At 31.1% G+C, this 21990-nt stretch overlaps 1 protein-coding gene and 1 long non-coding RNA gene across 11 annotated transcripts in view; one reads left to right on the top strand and one right to left on the bottom strand.

Moving 5' to 3' along the window:
- Positions 1 to 290: 290 nt before the first annotated feature.
- Positions 291 to 10992, bottom strand: LOC143244687 (uncharacterized). Its single transcript, XR_013025277.1, has 3 exons — positions 10853 to 10992; positions 1596 to 5599; positions 291 to 777 (listed from the first exon to the last, which is right to left on the bottom strand). It is a non-coding gene; the product is annotated as an uncharacterized LOC143244687 (long non-coding RNA).
- A 99-nt stretch (positions 10993 to 11091) lies between these two features.
- The window catches only part of LOC143244685 (nuclear factor 1 X-type-like), a 114910-nt gene continuing 104011 nt past the window's right edge, over positions 11092 to 21990 (top strand). For 8 of the 10 annotated variants that reach the window (XR_013025275.1, XR_013025276.1, XM_076489791.1 and 5 more), the window contains exon 1: positions 11092 to 11231. The gene's annotated coding sequence lies outside the window, so the exon portion shown is untranslated. The remainder of the gene's footprint in view (positions 11232 to 21990) is intronic. The other 2 variants (XM_076489794.1, XM_076489788.1) reach the window with 1 other exon arrangement.

Raw genomic sequence — 21990 nt, 5'->3', positions numbered from 1 at the left:
TATGAATTAGCCATTCGCTCAGTCTTCATCTGTTTAGTTACTATTTGATATTCAAACATCAGCTGTCGAATTACGTCAGAAATGAAGTTTTAGAATTTTATTATAGAATTATTTAATGTGGATAGATTCTTACACTTGGAATATAGATTTACTCAGATATTTGTAGAGTTATGTTCTCTGAGTATAACATTGGTTGATAAAACATAGAGTTTAGCATTGTAAATAGGTTCGTAAAGTTGGGTATTGAGTATTCTGTGGATATATGTTTACAGTAAGGACAAGTTATAAAATTATTTATGATAGCATATTTCGGTTTATTTTCACTAAACGCGGATATTTTTTTTAAATATTACATTTTTAGAATTAATTTATTGTGTATACTAGATAACATATCAAAGTTGTAAAAAGTGCTTCCCATCAGACCCATATAGATTAAACTTTGATTCTTCTGAGAAGATCGTTGTTCTCCACATTCAGTCCGGTCAGCATGCTCTTTGGCCCAGATGAGCCTCATCTTGTTAGCGAAGAAAAGTTTTTTTATTGGCTTGGCCGTCTTGTTCGGAGATTAGTTGAGCACAGTCGAGACTTTATGGTGCTGGTAAGCTTCCTTCCGTGTTCATTCGAGATCTGTAGACGACAGTAGACGATTCGGCAAGTTCATGTGTTTCAGAACTGCTATAGAAATTTTCTCCCAATCTTTCCCTTCCGCAGTTCCACATATCCATGTACTCAGAAGACTGGTTCACTCTAATTGTTCCAGTATTGTCAATCGTCCATCTTTTTCAAAGAAATAATTACTGCTGTTTTGGTAGAGTTAACTCTTGGCCGTTATAATATCACACACACATTGTAGTAGACAGGCTTCTAAACTGTCTCAGTAAGAATCTCTAGTTATAACCAAAAAACATTACCCTGACAGCCTATAAGGCTCTCGATGTACTAATTATACAATACTATGAAGAAATGTATGACAAAATAGAGAAAAACGTGTTAATAAATTAAAGTTAGACATAAAAGTTCAGTGCATGGTATTCTTATTATGTTCATATAGTAGCATGTGACTTTTTTATATTTTCCAAGCGAAGTTTCAAAAGTCTATGACAAATTACGTCTCTCCTTGAATGGAGAAACTTTCTATACAAGATAAAGACAGGATAAAAGTAAGGGTTGTGGTTGGAGAGGGAGTGAGAACCATAGAGGTTAACTATTTTCCTTCAGAGATTTTAGGGAGTGTATTATCCTGCGACGCCCTAGGTTCACTATGTGAAGGATAACCCCAATAAACATACATCAATGGAGATAGCATAATACTAACTTGCACACGCATCTGTATTACCCCTTTGAAATAAATTATCCTATACGTCTGAGCAGACAGGTAAATTGAGTCAAACTAATACAAGCAGGAAAGGTAAAAGAATTACTTGAATAAAAATTCATTCTACGCTAGTTTTGAAAGAATAAAATAAGATTATATTAAATTTATCATACTATAAGTAGTTAAATACTACTTTACGAAAATTTTAGTTTTGAATTAAAATGCTTCACATAACTAGCTATATATATATATATATTGATCGCATATTTCCGTGACTTACAAATTGAAACATTCCAAGAAAATCGCCATTTTGCATCATCAAATATAAAAGAAACATCGTCTCCCGTGAGAGGATGACGTTTCGAAAGTCTTGCGCCTTTCGTCTTCAAGTCAGTGTGTGTGTAGGTGTTATTGGCCTTTTATAGTGTCCTAGTGGATTGTGTAGAGTGTTATGATTGGTTGGATTATCACTCTTTCTGATTGGATGAAAGATTTTCTGTAGATTCAATCAATGGCAGCCACAGGCTACTCACCTCTAATCCGGAATTTCTGTTTAGTGGAGGTTTAATAGTGTTAATATAAAATAATTCTTTGATTTTTTGTCTTTGAGAATTTGTCTGTGTCGGTGTTTCTAGTTTTCTCCCAGTTTATTCTGTGTCCAGTTGACGTGGCATGCTCTTCAATGGCTGAATTTTGTGTTCTCATGAGTCTTGTGTTATCTTTATGTTCTTTTATTCTTGTTGCGAGTTTTCTTTCCGTTTCTCCAATGTATGTATCATTGCAGGAACATGGAATTTCATAGATGACATTTTTGAGATTCTCTTTAATAGATTGCTGTTTGTTCTTATAGAACGCTAAACAAACTAAAGAAACGAGGCTTAATCAATGAAAAACTAGCCAAAGAGCTAAGATCCGAGGAAAATTTCTCTCCTCAGTTCTATGGACTACATGAGGTACGCAAACCTAATATGTCTTCAAGGCCTATCGTCAATGCTTTAAACTCACCTTGTCATCAACTAGCTACTTTTCTAGTGCTTACCTTATCTCCACTACGAGGAAACACCGAACATCACATTTAAAACTCGACAGATTTCATAGGACAACTCAGAAAGCTACACATCAAATCACAGGATATTACGGTCAGTTTTGACATCACAGACCTATTTACCAATGTTCCAACCTCAGAAATCCTTCACATTACCATGCAACGACTGCTGAATGATAACTTTCTGCAACACAGAACAGATATGAAAATAGACGCCATAATGGAATTAATAAATATTTGCCTGCAGTCACTATTTCCAATACAACGAGAAATTTTATGAAAAAACAAATGGTCTAGCAGTGGTATCACCACTCTCTCCACTCCTAGCAGGTATTTTCATGGAAGACTTTGAAGAAAGAGGCCACACCTATAAAACCAAATTTCTACAGATGTTCTGTTGACGACACCTTCGTTAATTGGCCCCACGGTCATGAAAGCTTACCAGCCTTCTTAGAACATCTCAGTTCCGTAGACAAAAGAATCCACTTCATTGTGAAAATAAAGGAACAAAACGGAATCATTTCATCAGCAAATAAGCAAGACAAATAACCACAACTGTACACAGAAAACCCACCCACACAATCAGATACCTACACTTCCAGTCCTATCATCCAATCTTAATAAAACGTAGTATAATCCAATGCCTAAACAAAAGAGAGCAGAAAACACTTTCGATAAGACATCCATCGAAGCAGAATACCAAATGATTATAAAGTTTTAAACAGAATGGTTCATCAAAAACTCCTTGAAAAATACCACGAGAGAAAGAAAAAATCAGAATGTCACCACCACTACCACCATTTACCTACCATACCTGCGACATTTCAATAAAAAACTGAAATGCATAGCCAAGAAATTCAACATAGAAGTTCAGTGGAAACCCTACAATACCTTAAGGTCCATTCTGGAAAAAAACAAGCAGCGACCTACCAAAGAGAATCTTAAAAACGTCATCTATGAAATTCCGTGTTCCTGCAACGATACATACATTGGAGAAACAGGAAGAAAACTCGCGACAAGAATAAAAGAACATAAAGATAACACAAGACTCATGAAAACACAAAATTCAGCCATTGCAAAACACGCCACGTCAACTGGACACAGAATAAACAGGGAGAAAACTAGAATCATCGACACAAACAAATTCTAGAATACAAGAAAAATCAAAGAATCATTTTATATTAACACTACTAAACCTTCACTAAACAAAGATTCTGGATTAGAGGTGAGTAGCCTGTGGCTGCCATTGGCTGAAACTACAGGAAATCTCTCCTCCAATCAGAAACAGTGATAATCCATCCAATCATAACATGCTCTCCACAATCCACCAGGACACTATAAAAGACTGACTATATCTACACACACAATGACCTGAAAAAAAAAAGGCACAACAGGCAGTTGCCATCCATTTTACAAAGTTTCATCATGAATACTCTGCCTAAACAATCTATCAAAGAATATATTTTACACTATTCTAAGCATGGAATTGTGAAATATCCACAGCGTTTGTTATGTGATATTTGCTGAACATGAATGTCTAAATAAGATTAAGGTAACCAAACTACTGTTAAAGCGAGACAAACATTCGTTTCTTAGATTTGTGTACATATACCATTATTTCTGTGATGAATGCATAATAACTTGACTGTGTTCAGTATGGCCACAAGTAAGTATGCACGGTATCTAACTTCTGTACTTTGCACTTGTCACAATTATGAAAACTTCTGGAAGAAATGTGTGAAATATATAACCCTAACATATATTCAACACATGTCATTTGTTGACATTCGGTCACGAATTATTTGTGTGATTAATATCCAACCTCAGTTTCTCAGTGATAACTGGATAAACATCTTAAAGGAATCAAGTACTGACCGTATTTCAAAGTAATGACATTAATATTTTAATGTCAAAAAAACTTTAACATAATCTTACTCTTTGATACCACTTTGACAAGAATTTCAGTCGTTTACAAGTGTTTTAAGCATTTAAAATAAAAATAGAGACAAACTGTGCCAGACATTACCAGAACCTCTACCGTAGCGCTTTATAGTATTAGTTATTCAGACCAAGGCTGCTGAGTACTGCTTCAATACCCGTTTGCCAATTAATTTATAATAATAATTATTCATTCTCATTTGTGGATTATTAAGAGTTTGAGTAACTGTGTAATTATAGATACGACACTTATGGTCCCAATATTGTCGCAAACACGCTTTATAAACATGTAAAACAATAGTGAATTGTCTGGAATAAAAATTTTGAAAAAGTGTATCCAGTATTATTATAACAGATAACTGATATATGAATCTTTTGTTATTTCAAAATGTTAAACATTGTATGATACATTTTCATGTACAAAGTTTATGATTAAAACAAACTTAGCTCTAAATTGTTGTGAATGAAATTTGGATGTCTCCCAGCGATGAGTCTGAGGGCTTATACTGTGGTGGGTGCAATACAAATAGTCCATTGAGTACCTCTCTGCTTAACAAACACATAAAGAAAAACACGAAACGAAGTCTCGAAAAAATGTATTTTGGTGTTCATATTTTTTGTCACTTCTCATATGCTTTTGAGACAAAAGTTTTAAAGTCAATTTTATCCTTGAATTATATCTATATTTCAACAACTTCAATATTTAATGGTTTTCTGACATTTGTATAGTTTAGTTTCTGAAACTAGGTTCATATTTTCACTCCTGCATAGCTGAAATGGGTTTTGTGTCCAAATAAAGAAAAACAGTTATCTTTCTTTTGGAAATTTTTTGCCCAATTCAAATAATGTATATTTTTGCTAAGAATCTTTCACCTCCTTGAAAATATATTATATATTTCGTTATTTTCAACTCTTCCTTCTGTTTTTGTAAGTCTTAATTGAAATCTTGTTGCTGTGTTACAGCAAGTAGTTTGATTACAAGGTGCTTCAAAAATGTTACAACTTGTAGAAAAATGGAAAAAGAACGGATAATACATAGTAACATGATAACAAATGTACGTTAATAGCTTCAAAAAGTCAAAGAGTTGGTCGTAGTCGACTGCTGTTCCCTTTGTAATTATCAACAACTGAGCCAGTTTCGACGAACTTGTAAACTCGATAAATGGTCAATCTCGAGGGTAAATCGCAGTTGAAATGCTCATGTATTTGTTGCAAACCGCCCTGAGTTACTGAAAGACGTCCATCTATGCAGCAACCTTTCTTTCTCGTTCCAAGGTCAACCACATTGCCACTTCAGTCAACTGCAAGGGAAATAAAAATAATTCTCAAAAGTGTTAATGTTGTTTTGAAGCAACCTGTATTTACTGATGAAGCACAGCTCTTCTATGGAAACAACTATGAAGGATAGTTGAATATTATAGGATAAAGCAAGAGTTAGACTGTCACTTCACATTTAAATACATATTTAGGTTTAATAATTTTTGTATAGCTTACGTAAATGTTCACTTGAATCCTTTTTAGTTTGTAAACTGTGAAAGTATTTCAACTACTTTAGATGTGTTTGAAAGGTTAGAACTTTTTTCTCAGTAAGACAAATTGAGATAATTTGAGGTAACATGAAGTTATTCAGTTTAAAGATGAGCTAGGTGGGTAAGGAAGTAAATTTTGATACAAGTTTAACACTGTAACGAGTGTAAAATATTTAGAGAGGGGTTTGTCATCGTGAGGAACAAGTAGTTTAGCCTCCTAGTGTCTCAACTGTAAGTCTGCTGATTAAGTCTGGTGACAACAGCATAGATAGTTCATTGTGCTGCTTTATGCTTAACAACAAATAAGTAGTTCACCTAGACAGATGATATATATGTATATATATATATACAGTCATCAGCAAAGAAGTCACATGAATGGAGATGTCATACGGCTTAATATTTTGCTCATATTTGGTTCTTTTCTTAAATTTAATGTTTTTTACTATTTAATTGATATACTATGATTTGAGTTCCAATGCTTATCAACATAAATTATTATTATTCTGTTCACCAAATAAAATTCTCATTAAATCAGACATGTTTAGTTGAGTTTATTGTTTAGTGCATAAAGTAGGTGACTATAAATATTCTTATGATTCAAATCTTATTGAATATTATTTTTATGTTTATTCTATTCAAACAACATGCGTAAACAAACCGTCCAACTGTCTTGTCTACTTGATTATTTCTTATTGTAATCTTAATGTGTTTAAAAGAAGTACTGTTACCCTTAACATTGACATTAAAAACGTTTTCATTACTTAATTATCAACTTATTTGATTTATAATAAATCAATGTTAAACTACTAGAAATTCAGAAACAAACATAATAGCGACCATGAAATTAATGACTATTTTGTCAATTAGGAAATGTCCAAGTTGTTTTTAAAAACTTCTAGAAAAATATTTCTTTGGACAAAAACCATGCTGTTCGCAAATAATAATAAGAATACCATGGTACAATAATGAAGTGTTTCACAAATTTTCCGTTTATATTTACTCTAGTGATAGAGGGGAAGAGTTTGATAATAGGTTAGCAAATACCGCTCATCGTCCAGTTCTTGTAATTGGACATAGTACGAGAAATACACTTCCCATTGAACTTTACTTTTAACTTTTAACCGGATGTTTGTTGCAGATAGCCTAGTTGCTGTGCATCATGAAACGCCAAACTCACCCATCCCATTAAACAAGCTTAGATATGGGAAACACACTTCTCATTAAACAACCAGTATATAAAGTATCGTGGTTACCAAATAACCTAGTAACTGTAACGAGTATCAGATTACCATATGAATACATTGTTCAGCCATTAAAAATATTATGTTTGTTCTGCCACTGGTCATAAGCAAAGAAAACAATGCCACAATAATTTTATATCTTTCTCCGTTTCTTTATTAAAAGTATTTCATTGAAAATTTTGTTCTTTTCGTATATTTTCAGAAATTATATTTAGCCAAGAGTTTGTTGAAATAATCAAAGTCGTATGCTAATAAATGTGATTACTTGATGTTACGCAACAAAAAAATTGAATATCAGGTATGTTGTCATCTCAAATAAGTAATTAGACTGATATTTCGAAATATAATAATTCAGTCCTCCGTGGCTAGCCATTAAAAGTACAGACATTATGTTATAAGAAGAAGAGATAAAAAAATATACAACATTTACATTTTTCGTAACACAAATGTTAAATGTGAGTTAAAACTTGACTTTAAAGTGTTGTATCTATATTATTGCTGCATTTCTTCAAAATTATGCAAACTGTAGTAATTGTTTTATGTTTTTACTTATTATTATTATAGGATCGAACGTATCCGGATGATAGGCGTTCCAAACTGTAAAGCTGAGGTTCTGGGATTGGCGTCTTGTCACCACAAAGAAAAAGAAATTAAATTCCATATTTGAACTTATAAATGCACTTTAAGGGTGAAAATCAAGTCCCACCAATCAGTCTGACAAGAATAGCCCAAGAGATGGCGGTGGTTTCAATTGACTGGCTGTCTTCCATCTAGTCTATCACTTCAAAATTAAAAATTTCTAATGCATATCGGTCTGGTGTATTTACGAAATCCAATAAAAACAAAACAAAATAAATCCTTATGAGCTGTCCGACCAAATGTTTCAAATACTGCAATGTTCACTAATTGATAATGTATGTTACTTATTTTACATCCTAATAATACTTATATAAAAATTCAGGGAAATTCACACCTTATAATATTAAATGTTTCTTTTGGTACGCCTCTTCAAAAAATCTAAGTCTTTCTAAATTCATCTACTAGTATTACTTCTATTTAAAAGTAAAAATTAATCCCGCTAAGTAGATTATAACTTTGCATTGTATTAAACACTGTCGATTTATGTCACAAAAAATCTAGAAATTTTTAAATTGGCTTGTTAATACTACTTCTTTGCAACAATAGATGAGTTTCATAAACTAAAACCCACTACGCCTTATTAAAAACAACAGCAATCTCTTCCCTTCCAAAAAAAATTAAGAAAATAAAAGCAACCAGTTTTTATTAAAATAATAGTACTAAAAAATTATGTTTAGTAAAGTATGCACTATTGGATGGAGCATAGTACACATAAAACTTTCGTGAACACCACAAAATCTTTCAAAATTATTTTATTTGCTCAACGTTTTGCCTTTACGCCTTCATCTCAATGAATTCTGCCAGTAAAATAAAGATAATTTTATTATAAGAATGTGTGTGCTCTGATAACTGCATAAGACCGTAGTGTTGATAAAATAAAACAGCTCTGAAATATTTCCTGTAGTTCATGGTCGTTTTTATTATTCAAAATTATGTTTAATAATTTAAAAACCCGCATTCTAGCTGGAGGGGGCGATCCAGTTTTTACTAGTTTATTGTCTTAATTGTTGTGTTTTCATTTTTTAATGATGCACGTTAGTAAACGCATGTGTTTTCATATAACAAAGCCACATCGGACTATCTGCTGAGTCCATCACGGGGAATCGAAGCCCTGATTTTAGCGTTGTAAATCTGCAGACTTACCGCTGTACTTGCGAGAGAAGTTAATAAAGGTAAAAGTTTTGTATATACAAATAGAGATAGATATTTATACATGTAGCTTTTTTAACAATTGTTTATATTATTCTAATTATAATTGAAATCTATGTTCATAAAGTGTTAATATCTTAGCTATAATATTTAATCATTTACAGCATTATGAACTTCTCTTATGGCTATATAAAAATATATGCAATCAAAATAATATATAATGTTGCTTCATATACTCTATGTAGTAGAAACTTATTATTTGACATTCTATATGTCAGGTGGGTTAAGGCGTTCGACCCGTAATCCGAGGGTCGCGGGTTCAAATCCCCGTCGCACCAAAACATGCTCGCCCTTTCAGCCGTGGAGGTGTTATAATGTTACGGTCAATCTTACTATTCGTTGGTAAAATAGTAGCCTAATAGTTGGCGATAGGTGGTGATGACTAGCTGTTTCCCTCTGGTCTTACACTACTAAATTAGGGATGGCTAGCGCAGATAGCTCTCGAGTAGCTTTGCGCGAAATTCCAAAAGCAAAACAAAAACAAACACCCTATACATATCAAAATTTGTTTATACTTTATAATCTTTTTTTTTCCTTTTGAAGATAATAGTTGTATGAGATTTATAATGTAGAGATTCCTATAATCATTAAGATAATCAAATCAAAGAAATATGGATAATCATTATCAAATATTACACGTCCTGTGTATTCTAAATTTGATTTTGAAAAGTGATAATTAATTATAATTGCTTCAGTTGCTATTGTTATATAAAGCATCACCTTGTAATGTTTTGGGGGCTCAAAGATCAGTTCTTTGTGATTAATACGAGAATGTTCAGTTGTCGTGATTTTGAATTTACATGCACCTTCAAATCATCACAATCAGAGAAATTATTTACTTAATAGGAAATATCCTGTCCATCATTGTAACGTGAGTTAATTGATGGATTATTGTTTATATATATAGATAAATCTTACCCAATATCTATTACAAATATTTTACCAGGAAATATAATTATCAGGAAGAAAAACAAAAAAAAAATCATCGTATATATAGAAACTTCTTCCAGACTGTCAGGAGATTGTTTTTATTCTAATAGACGGTTTCAACAACCCAAGTTTGAAAATGAATTAGAAGTAATATCTACTAGTTTAACCTAAGAGATAAAAAATTGACGAACAGAACTATCTAGTGCGGCATGTGAAACAAAACAGACCAAAGTTAGGAAATATGCAGTATTAATTGAAAAGTACTAAACCTAACTAAACCTAATGTTTTAAAGTCACAATCCTATAGTATTTTCACATAAGTAACTTATCCATTATTATTCTATTGAATATATACATACGATATTTAAAAAAAAATTATCTGTTTCAAATAAAATTATGTTCACTTTATCTAAACGAATATGTCAATAGAATTAAAGTGTAATCATCTATAATTTTAAACTACTGACCAGAATCAAATCAAGTCAGAACTCCGCCAAAAGGCTTTGTTCAGGTATTTAACCCGAATAACGGGATTGATAGTTACTTTTATATCTGGCCCACGAATGAATGTGTGGGGCGTATTCAGCGTCGTCTCTCTCGAGCTCTTCACCTTTCATCCACAGTTCCTCATGCTAACCAATAGGCCACGTTATGCACAATTGATGTGACATATAATTACTCTATGTGGAACTTAGCTAGGTTAATAAATACAATTTTATATTAAGGTTTATTGTAGTTACATTAAACTAATATCATTAATCACTTCGAAATACAAAACTGCCTAATATTAGCAGTTTACAGCGAACAAAATTCCAGGAAACATTATGAGAGAAACATGTTTCTGGATATTTTTTGTACGCTGGCCATATTATTAGTATTACTTGTTCACTCAAATAGTAAACGTAAAAATAAAATATACAAATTCCAGAAAATCAGACTGCTTAGATGGGGCGTACACGCAATATTTCAGGATTGTGAAAAGCCAATAATACACTTAAAAACTTACACACGTGGTCAGGTGTATGCTTGCAATATCGGTAAACCCCGCCCTTCATGACGTCACTGCTTATTCCTTATAAGCGCCAAAAATAGACAAATGTGATTGGTAAATGATATTCTGACTGACATGCTCCTTAGTACATCAACAAACCTTCCCATCAGTAGCTCTATCCAAATTTCTGTTGTGCTCACAACGCTGCGCTGTTATCATCCTGAAATTGTATTTTCCTTTTCTACATTACGCCTTTTGCTATCGATCGACGCAAGGAAAGTTGTGCCGTCTGATCCATTCTGGTCTACCGGAGTTTACTCTTTCAGTGGTCGGACCTCTACGGATTTAGCCCAGCGATGCACATCATCTAGGATACAAGTGGAAAGTGAGCATGGTGGGTAGTGCTTGTGTTTGCCTGGCTCGTTCTGCTCCAGCTCGGGCCAAACACACAATAACAGTCGGTTTTAATATAATCTCAAAATTGGCTCTCAGATTTTGGCTCTGGTCCCTGGCTCAAAGTAGTTTTGTAGTAAAATATCTTACACCACAAGAGATGCCAGCTCTCAGCATGGCTACTGGAGCTCAAATCTTGGCCAAGGTTTAAATCCTTTGATGTAGGTGTATAAACCAGCTTGCTAGAGTGGCGAAGGACATCTAAGTGTAGTATTACTATAATCTAGCAAACAGAAATACTGTTCGTTGGCTCATTTAAGCCCTTAGTCACATTAAGCTTCTTACTAAGCGTTACTAACTAGCTTTTGTATGGTCCTGAAAAAAATGTTCTGAGTTTAATATAGTACAGGTTCTATGTTACAAGTTATTATAATTGTTACAGTAAATTAGCAAAAGCGTAAATAGTTATATTAATCCGTTATATTCGAATTTTCGTCAAATTACATGTAAATGCAACAATTTTCATCCTGAGACTTACTTGTGTAGCAAGTTTTGTTAGAATGTTACAAGATGTGTTACACATTTACCATCCTATTTTGGTTACGTGGATACTCGATGAAAAGCTAAAAAATTACAGAATAAGTGAATGACTACTTGTATCAACTAACTGACTAAACATATCACCAAATTTTAAATAGCAAGATCAAAAAGTGTAAGAGAAAGCTAAAATAATTACAATGATGATTATGTTTCAGCAAGAGATATACAGTAACTGTTACGTACAAAACATTTAGACACCCAATACAGATTGGTATTAGGTTTGATTGTTTGATGAAATTTCTCGTAAAGTTACACAGTGGCTAACTGTCTCTAATTTATAAGTGATACAATCCTCTGCTAAGTCTCGAGTTGCTTTGACCAAATGGGGCGATTGACCATCACTTTATAACGCTTCCACGACTGAAAGAGTGATTATGATCTCTTATGGAATTCGAGCTCGCGACCCTCAAATTGTGAGTCATCGAGATATTTAAGTAGAAAGACGTTTTTTGTTTCTTATTTCTAACGAGTGAAATATACTTGTTTGAAGCAAGACTTATAACGTATCTAAAATTTTAAAGTTTCGTTAATTTGTGGCTTCGTCTGCATTGACACTTATTATTGTAACATTTGCATCTTCATAAATTATTACACATTAAGCAATTTACTAAACAACCTGTCGTTTATTTTCTAATGATGGTAATTAAGTATTTTCGTAAATTATTTGTAAATGAATAATCAAAGTGTTTATTCGAATCAGTATAAAAACAGTCAACAATGTTTGTACTTTAATTATTTGATGTAACATAAATAACTAAAAACACATAAAATTAAGTCTATGAAGAAATACTGCAAGAGTAAAGCAGTGTAAATGTTTTAAATTTTTTTATATTGTATACTCAACTTCATTGTCGCGATACTGCAAAACAAGTCTCAGTTTCATAAAATCCTCATGAAATATTTCTTCCGCTGTTTCACAAATGTATCTTAAAAATGTCTTGGCTGAGAATGACTTATACGTACCTTAACAGCACAACGTAGTGGATTAAAATATTTCAGATTATGATAAGTTGTGTTACGTAGAATTTATTCAAAAAATCTCAATATTTCATTAACCATGTTATTTCTTTTTAGTTATATAAATGTAACGTAACCTTCTTTATTTATTTTAACAATATTTTTTAGTAAATTAAGAAAAACTAATAACGTAAAACATCATTATACATTTTTTTAAGCACAAGATTGTTTCCATTTTTTTCTGTTACAAAAAAGAGCTTAACATATCGATGTAGTTAATATTAAAATAAATAAATGTTAGACGACGATCATGGTGAGTTCTACCATTAGTATCTTAAGACACTTACTTATCTATTTTAAAATAATAAAGGAGCTTCAGAATATTATTCACAAAATAAACCTTCGTAAAACAATCTGAGGAATATATCTTTCCTAAATTGTCTAAGGAATAACTTCTTCCTTAAGATGCTTTAGTGAAAATTGTCTAGGGTATGTTAGACTTGCAGCACAAGTGCAATGCTAAAGAGAAAGCCGTCTTTGTTTTGATAATTAGCCGCAGCATGGTGACTCATAAAATGGCAAAAACGTTTAGCTCATAGCTCTATCTCTTGAAGGATTTTAGATCTAATTACAGTCGCGGCTATTGAGAATTACCCTTTATTATGAACTAATTACTACAAATCTCAATTAATGATGCAAGAATATTGTTTATAATATTAAAACTGTTTCCTACACTTTCGTGGATTCTATGATTAGCCTACCTGTTTCTGTTGAGAGTTTGATAGGAGTGAAACGTTTTATACCAAGTATGACCAGGTGGTTAAGGAACTCGACTCGTAATCTGAGGGTCGCGGGTTCGAATCCCCGTCACACCGAATATGCTCGCCCTTTCAACCATAGGGGCGTTATAATTTTACGGTCAATCCCACTATTCGTTGATAAAAGAGTAGCCCAAGAGTTGGCGGTGGATGGTGATGATTAGCTGTCTTCCTTCTAGTCTTACACTGCTAAATTACAGAAGGCTAGCGCAGATAGCCGTCGTGTAGTTTTTCGCGGGATTCCAAAAACAAACAAACAACGATTATGCAGGAAGTTTATGTAAAAACAACCATATTTATAATCAAATTATATGAAAACCTGCTTATCCGAGGTAAACTTATTTTCGTCAGGTACATATTGAGGATCATAAGTTTTATTAATCAAAGTTTCTTTTATAACAAGACAAATATTTGAAATAAAAAACTAGTATATTTATTCAAATATTAAAAATTAAATTGTATTTGTACTTAAAGCAAAACTTCGTAAACTATCTGCCTCCGTGCGTAAGTTTGGATTACTATCCAAAAGGATGGTACCCAGTAAACAGCATTGTAAAATGTATTCAAGCTAATGGATTGACTGTAACTCTTATAACGCTGCCATAACTTAAAGTTTGAGGGAAGTAGTTTATTGTAGCGCAAGATATCGAACTAAGATCAACAGCTGCAAAATTCAGAGCTATAACACTCCGCCAAACTGCGCATAAAAGTTAAAGTTATTTAGTATTTAATATAAAAGAATTATCAAAAAGCAACTTTAATGAGTTATTCTGTAAGTTTTTAATCTTGTATTTCTCTGTGTAAAAACCATACGTATGTGTGTACATGTGGAGATATACACTTTACCTGGTGGACATACTATTAGTTCTTTAATCAGCAATATTTAAGATATTAAAAGTAGTGGAATATTTAATATATCGATATGACAAATCCCTCAATACATCTATTTAAAGATATTACTAGCGGAAGTTGTTCTTGACATTTATTAGACTTCATGTCATGCTCTATTATATAAGTCATACAGCAGCTAGATAAACGGAAACAATTAATGGATTTTTAACTTCCTAACATATCATTATTTAGTTTTTCAATTTACACCACGAGAAAATAAGTACACAATCAAAGTTTCCGTTCTAAATTGATAATAATAATAATAAAACAAGTAAAGACCACTACTTATCCATTTATAATAAATTAATTCTTATAAATCTTTATTTCTAATGTGTACAATGGTCGACCGATTTCAATATAGAGTATTGTCAAAATGGCCCATGATTTATGTTAATGCACCATGAACTGTGTTTGTGTTATGTTCTTAAGTACATATCGTTTTTAACGCATCTTAAAAGCTAAATTGCTATGTTTCACAAGAGAAAAATTAAGCACCGCAAGACTGAGTTTGAAGTTCAAAATTTGGCCAAAAATATCACGCGAAAGTTACGTGTCTATTCGTAAATTCCTGCAAAATTACAAAAATTTTCCTTAGTGATAAATGTTACTCATTAATAATTATTTTCTTTAATGTTTATTTATACATAGAACGTTTGATGAAACTTAAACAAAATGCCGGGATTTTAATGAATGTACCATTTTAATATATCATTTTACCCAAAGAAGATAAACGTCATGACTCCAAATGTCAGTGCTTTGCTCTTTTGACACACTTTTTTGTTGTACAACTTTTATACAATGCACACTTAAAAACACTCTTGAATATTTTAGAAAATAGGCCAAAGTGAAAATTGTAATTTTAATAATCAAATCCTTAAAACTTTCTAAATATTTGACACGACTTTATTGATCTCGAAGCTTCATTGCATTACTTAAAACTTACATCAGTCTAGCCCATAGAGTTTTGTAACGTTCGGATAAAGCAGACAAATTAACAATAAAATTATATGCAAGTTATCCAAATAATTTTTCGAATGATTCAGTTTAGAAGGTACAGGAAAACAGTGAGCAAATGTTTATACATACGTATTTAGTTAACATCATCCAAAGTTAGCGACCAAAACCTAAAACATTTAACATGTGTTCTCTCTGGAGTGATGATGCTTGTTCTCCTAAATCTTTCTCCTTCCAGGAAAATAATATTTTTACTCACTTAGAAGTACTGGTAGTTTGGAGCTTAAAGATTATTATCATAGCCTTTGTAAGAAACAAAAAAGACATCAAAGTGACCCATGTGTGGACGTCATTGGTGTAAATTTTGAATTGATATTTTAATAAGTTCATCTGATAGCTTAGTTTCTTATGAACCCGTGAAAATAATTCGTAAAACTAAGTTACTGCTAAGGTAATTACAAATCATTGTTTCTTCTTAAAAATAGTGTGTGACGCGCCTTCATTCTAAATCCGAATTATACTTATTAAGTCTGACTCTGAAGTTTTCCTATCTTTACGAAAAACTTTATTATAGTATGTTACTTAAATTATATCAGGCTGAAAATTTTTTCTGAGAACTAGCACCAGAAGCAAAGTAGATTTGACGCAACTAGTTTTGAGGAATATTTCCAAAAGTGTTCTATACATGTTTCTCCATTAAGATAACTTTGTAGGGTTTAAAATGTTTGGCTGCAATTTACTGAGAAAAAATAATATATATATATATATATATATACACATCCAATTCCCTATATACATATTTCTAACTTGATGAATCATCTGGAGTTTCTTTTATTTTAAATAATACTGACTTTCTTTTGAAATTAAAAAAAAATGAAACGAACACATCTTTAATTCGTAGTTATTTTTTACAAGAATTACAAGTAGCTATTATTTTATTGTTAATTTCAAGTATTCATGTGTACAAAGCATTTAATGCACGTTTGTTTGAAGGTAATAATAATAAAGCTGCTGTAAAGAAAAACTGTTTGTACGGTAATATATTGATCAGTGTTCCCTAATGATACATATCAATATTGAAACATTGAATTACATTAAATTTCGTTTAGTTTATTGTCACATATTTTTAACTGGATCTAATATTCCTAGCTTGAAGAATGGTACGATTGGACGCACCTTGTTGAATAACTGAATTATAACTTATGAGATATATATACTTTGGTGTTTTCAATAACTGTAATACACATTTTGTTTTTGCACATCCTGATTTGTTGTTGCTGAGAATGATTATTTGTGGAATGAGTTCTCACCCATCTATTGTTCTATGCACAGCTGCTAATACGTTCGTCGTTAGTTTAACCTCTCTTCAATTTATATAAGAACATTCACACTTCCAGACGTAGTAACCTTTTATAGATTTATTATTATTTTAAATAGTCAAAATAATATTAGTTAATTATTTAGTTGAAAACAGCCTTTCTGCAAATTTTAAAAATACTCACTGTAGTTACCAGTGCATACAATAAAAAGCTAAAGAAAATATTTTATTTAGGGTAAGTTCAAAACATGTAAATGACAGTTCAAAAGTTCAGAAAGTCGATTTATGATTTATTATGAACACTGAGTTTTTTCTTTTTTATTCATGATAAATAACAAGTACTAGAAATATCGTTTCTGATATTTATCTGAATTGGTCCAGAAATGTTTTGCAGAAACTAAATAGATAAACACAAACATAATATCATTATACAATTAACGGTACTGAGGAGGCATTATATATTGCTTTGATGCAATCATCTGAATTAAGTATATTCTTAACAGCTAACTGGGATAGGTTATTTATTACTGTTAGCATATTCTGTATCATCTCATTTTTCCGAAAATAAAAATTCCAAATCGAATAACTTTTAAACTTAACGTTCTATATTTTAGATTCATTTATAGCTTAAGAAATATTTAAAGATTAATATTACTTTTTATAGTTCATTATCTGGAAAACATACTGTAGAATATCTAAGACTAATATTATCATAACTTTGAATTTACTAGTTATCTCAACCAGTATGAACCATTATATTCATTTCTATAAAGTTACTACTCAATAATTCAAAAATAAGCTTTTGTACCTCGCTTCTGCATGTCAAGCATTTATGATCATTCTTTTCTGTTACTACAACGTTTTTAACCAATTAAATTTTAATATTCATGTTTCTAAAGTTACTATACCTTTATGAACAAATATATTGTTAACTACACCTTTAAAATTAAAAATACCTTTCTGAACCATAAGAGTTGTTATACCAATGTCTTTAAAGTTAAAATCTATTCATGCTTTATAAAGTTACTATATTTTTATCTAATAATATAAGTTATTTTAATACTTTAACTATATATATATTAATCAATATAAAGTTTTATATTTTTGCATGTAATGTTATTATACCCCTCTGAACGGCCTAGAACCTTACACCAGAGTGTTAATGAGGTTTACATTGTCTGAAACTAGTATATATATTCATCAGAGCTGTGCTAAATTAGTTGCTACCACATTCTCTGAAACTAGCGCTCCTTTGAGGTATACTTTACTTAACTGTTACTATATATGTTTGAACTAATTCAAAACTTTTGCAGCTAGACTAAAATCAAATGTGTGCTCATTGTAAGACCTTTCGTACTTAATTTTGTAATACATTATTAAACCATGCCTAAAAAATTTAAACATATATCATTAAAATGTATCTTAACAAAAATGTTAAGATTAAAATTAAATTAAAATGTATATTAACAACCTACCTTTTAATGACTAAAACTTTACTTCGAATATCAGATTCTAATGCGGTATTAAGAAATATGGTTTAATATTTCTATTATGGTTTAATATTTAATGACTAAAAGGCTAAGTGTAACATCATGTAAATATTTATGATAAAAATTTAGCCCAAATATCTTATTATTCTAAAGTTTTAATAACTTTGAATTAAACTTACCGTAAAACGATAGAACATAGTTTGAAATCTGAAGGTAAATTTTCTTTAAAAAATCACTTCAACCTGATTAAACCGGAGTTTACTTTGAATGCTTTAGCAACAGTAAAATAAAATCTGTTTGTAGTAAGGCAATCTGTCATAAGTCTAATATGTTCAGTAATTTTATGGATACTTGGTTTTTAAACATCTCAGTGAAAAACAGACAACAACGTTTTCGATAACGTGGATAACTGCTATGATTTTTTATAATCAGTAACTATTGTAATATCAAATATAATAATTCAAGAATTCACGATAAATTACGATTAATAAAATTGTTTTTATTAGTTAGTGTTTTATATTTATTTTAGCAATGCCTTATTTCTTTCTTTATTGCGTTTTATATATTACAATTACTTATGAAAGATGAATGAGCCTCAAAAAGGAAAATAAAAAATAGTATTGTAGAAACGGAATCCTTTTGTGGCAGTTATGAAGTCTGGTGTTGTGTTCAATCAATATTTGCGTTGAAAGATTTTGTTTTGTTTTGTCTTTAAGCTTATGCGCATTTTAGACATATTTCACAAGAACGCAAACAGATTAACAAATATTTGAAATTAAAAATTGATAGGTTTGTATATTAAATTGTCTTACAGCTGTACCTCGGATTTGTGATAATATTTGTTTATATGAATTTTATAGACTGAAAATTAGTGAAGAAAGTGTTTCGAACAATTTAGGTACACAACCCTGTTTTCTTGCTATGACATACACTCTCACCTGGCAACATTGAAACAGTTTGACGTTTCGTATTGTAAAGGATATATTAAATATGCATAATTTTTATTTGACCTTGTGTACGTTTTATTCATGTTTACTTAGTTTTAAAAACTTGAAACAAACAAGAAGTGTGATGAAAACTTGATTTCTCAATTCTGAGATAACTTATTTCGAAACGACCCAAGGACATACATTACATAATTTATACAAGTTCAGAACAAGTTTTTTAATGATTCTGATATGATAAATATTCAATTAATTCAAATATATTTTCTAAATATTATTTAGCTCATTTTGAAGCAACTTTACATTCAACGTATTTGTAACTGCTTCAGATACAAAAGCCCCATTTTTTAGAAGTATTAGCAAAATATTGTACTCGAAATATACAGAAGAAAACTAATTAAAATATTCTTGCAACTTCCTCAGTTCATTTTCCCTTAAGATTTGCAATATTTCTCTGCTTGTTTTACTCTTGTAGTTGGAGTAATGCAATTCGAAGATATATGTATTGAAGTTAATAAGTAATCTATAGATCTATTATCATGTACGTTACCTATATTAGACTAAGCATTAATAAACACTTTTGAAAAATTTCTCCAATTCTCCAAGTTGTATTTTATAGTTTACTTTATTCTTCGTTTTACATCACTTAAGTCTGGAAGAGAAATGTGTGTTGGAGGAATAAACTTGTTCTGGTTAGTACTTGCATTAAACACAATAAATAATAAAATATTTAGGTTATGAACTGTTTTATGCACAATATTTTTGCAAAGATATGCTTATCATCTCGAGGTGCTTTAAAATATTCAAAGGAATAATTTGAAAATGAAATCTGTTAGCCTGTTTACAAGACAGAGTATCGAAACATTTTAGAAATCATAAAGAATACTTCTTTCACAAATCTAGTACGAGAGTATAAATTTAGTTAAATATGTAGAACATCATTTCCAATGTTGTTTGAGACATTTTTTATATAAGTATATAAATACAGGATAAGCCAAATTTTCCAACTAGTTTTTAAAACCGTTAACAACCTTGGGATATTTTTAAATTAGTTCTTCTAGTGAGGTAAGTGATGTAGGATTGAGGTTCATAGTCAGCTTCTGTTAGTTACCGAGTGCGCAGAAAGAGTATTTTTAGATATAATTTTTCGGATGTGCTAGGGTCGCGGAATCCCCGAAAATAGAGCTCGGTCTCATACCAAATTGTCACGTGATCCATACTCAGAGTTTCGTGGATCTATTGGGCTAGCATGTATTTTAGGGAGGGCATGAAAAAAAGCCAATATTTGTTAGCGCGTTTGGTACTTACAACTTTGATTCGGTAAGAAAACAAATTCATATGTGCAATGAATAGATTCATTGAAATATAAAACAACGTTTTTGACTCTTTTGCTTTCATAATCTTAAGTAATGTTGTGAAAAAATTTGCTTATTTTTCTCTATTTTTAATAATGGATTATTTTTAACTATGCAAGGAAAAATATTCATAATAACTCCAATTCTAAATCAGTGTGGCTGACTTAACATTGGCTAAAAGTAAACATATTCTTGATACAATCACTTTAAAAAGTAAGGCTGTATTAAATACAGCACTGTATAAAAGTAAAAGGACAAGAGAATCTTTTATTATTCTTTCCATTTTATGAGACTAATTCTTCTATGACATTACAAAATGTAAATTTTAACACTATAGTAATGTTTCACTGATCCTTTTGACAGTTGAATAAGACAGAGTGAGAATACTTATCATTCTTTAGAATAGTTGTACCAAGGGCATGTCATAAGGGTTCTGATCAAATATGGGTCTGAATAACTGTCATGGCATTATGTGCAGTGTCTTATCTATATAGAAAGAAGCTAGCAAGAATCTAACATAAGGTACTTGTATATGGTAGTAGAGATCAATTTAATAGCATTCCACAAATTAACCTCTATAAAAACAGTGCTTAACACTGATGTCACGGCCCAAAAAGCGCATAGAATTGTCAGTAGAGCAGAGAGTTCGCGTTAAAGCTTCACTTGATGCTGGTTGGAATATAAAGCAAATTGCTGCATTTCTGAAATGTTCCACAATTATTGTAAAGTAAATCGTGAGACCGAGATAGGTAAATTTGATAATAGGAAAGGAAGAGGCAAAGCACTTAAACAGAATGATCTTGACGTTATGCAACCTTCAGGACAAAAGGTAGACTGTCACTGTTCTCAAGCATGAGATAAACGATAATAACAGGAAAGTGCTCAATCCCAGTGGTTTGTGTATTATTGATAAAGGATTCTATTAACCAGAAGATAATGATCCCAAACATTCGTCTAACCTATCTTGAAATTACTTAGCTAAAAGAAAAACTACTGGAGTTATTCAAATAATGAAATGGCATTCTCAAAGCCCCGATCTCAACCAAACTGAGCAGATCTTGGATTGGATAAATAAAAAAAAATTTACACATCCAAAATTACTTCACAAGTAGTTTTTTATGATAGTGTATTAGAGTTAGTTGGAGTGAAATATCATAGGACACTTTGTTTAAATATGTTGTAACAATTTCTAAAAGACTCTCTGCAGTTATTAAAGCAAAAGGGGGACACAAAAAATATTAACTGTATGCCTAACTCAAGCACTTCCACAGAGTTTATGTTTTAGTAAATATAAAAATTAATAAAATTTTGATGTTTCACCTGTGATTTACCTTCTACTAATTTTTAAAAGTAGCCTGAAAACTAATTTTTGACTTTGTTCTAAAACTCTTGCATAATACTGTATCTAGAAAGAAGTTTAAAGCATAAGTTGG

This window comes from Tachypleus tridentatus, chromosome 2, assembly GCF_004210375.1.
Source record: "Tachypleus tridentatus isolate NWPU-2018 chromosome 2, ASM421037v1, whole genome shotgun sequence".
NCBI lineage: Eukaryota > Metazoa > Arthropoda > Merostomata > Xiphosura > Limulidae > Tachypleus > Tachypleus tridentatus.
This window is presented reverse-complemented; position numbering and strand designations above follow the sequence as displayed.